Source organism: Colobus angolensis, unplaced genomic scaffold (assembly GCF_000951035.1).
Source record: "Colobus angolensis palliatus isolate OR3802 unplaced genomic scaffold, Cang.pa_1.0 Scaffold207, whole genome shotgun sequence".
Classification (NCBI taxonomy): domain Eukaryota; kingdom Metazoa; phylum Chordata; class Mammalia; order Primates; family Cercopithecidae; genus Colobus; species Colobus angolensis.
This window is the reverse complement of record NW_012115233.1, coordinates 5129719-5131081: the sequence shown is the minus strand read 5'-3', so window position 1 is coordinate 5131081 and position 1363 is coordinate 5129719. Positions and strand designations below refer to the sequence as shown.

Here is a 1363-nt window from a genome sequence, read left to right as displayed (position 1 = left end):
TGGGTGATAGATTGAGACTCCATTAAAAAAAAAAAAAAAAAAAATGGTTCAGGCACAGGGACAACTTGATGTAGAAATCATGCTCACCAGATAGGCCGTTTCGGTTGTATCAGTTCTCCCCAAAGGAAACAGTGGGTTATAGAGGTGGGACACTTGTACTGGTATATCCCCGCTTTCTGGGGCTTTTTAGCCAGTGCTTTCCTGTTCAAAGGCTGGGTGGATCCCACAGTGTGCTCTGACACTGGAGGAGAGAGTGCATGGGGGAGTTGCTAGCTGAGCTCCTAAAGTCAAAGCACATATACACATGGAATACTATGCAGCCATAAAAAAGAATGAATTCATGTCCTTTGCAGGGACATGGATAAAGCTGGAAGCCATCATTCTCAGCAAACTAATACAGGAAAAGAAAATCAAATGCCACATATTCTCACTTACAAGTGGGGGCTGAACAGTGACAACACATGGACACAGGGAGGGGAACGTCACACCCCAGGTCTGTCGGGGATTGGGAGCAAAAGGAGAGAGAGCATCAGGACAAATATCTAGTGCACACAGGGCTTAAAACCTAGATGATGGGTTGACAGGTGCAGCAAACCACCATGGTACATGTATACCTATGTAACAAACCTGCACGTTCTGCACATGTACCCCAGAACTTAAAGTAAAAACAAACAAACAAACAAAAAATCACCTTCTAAGAACACTGCTAAGAGAAATGAAAACATAAAGAATAAGATTAGTCTCAGTAGAAATGATCCTATAGAGATTGTGAACATGCTGACATCAATGACGTCGAGCTTATGCTGAGTCTCCCAAAATCCCTGGGACATCCCCAGTCTCAGGGCAGCCATTCCTAGGACAATGAAGGCTCAGAATACTGGGTGTAGGCAAAAGGGCACCAGAGTGAGGGGGCAGAGATTTATTAAGGACTGTTTCCATCTTTTGATCCCAGAAAAATCATTTTCCATCTTATCTATAAGGTGAGGTATTTGGACCAGGCCACCTCCAGAGCCCCTCCAGCTTTAATATTCTCTGATCTCACTGAATCAGGAGAGGGAGAAGATATAAATGTTGATAAATATAAATACAACAAAAAAGTATTCATAGCTTCAAGGTGGATTCCTGTGCAATAGGAAGGGAAATAGGAGATACTTCAGAGACTCTGGTTCATTGGGAACTTCAAATGAGAATGGATGTGAAAATTGTCTGTTTAGCAATTGTACATCAATAGACCAAGATACCTGGTCATTTTTCATGTGGCAGACCTTCTTTTATCTGGGAAAAAATACATTGCTGGGTACTCTTGGTGCCTGAAACCTTGGGTCAGTCCATTCCCAGGAGGGAGAAACAAGGGTAAGAAACA

The 1363-nt window shown here is 42.8% G+C and overlaps 1 protein-coding gene across 5 annotated transcripts in view; it reads right to left on the bottom strand.

The window, feature by feature from the left end:
- Positions 1–1363, bottom strand: part of CDH13 (cadherin 13) — a 1192767-nt gene that overhangs the window by 666781 nt on the left and 524623 nt on the right. The window lies entirely within an intron of this gene.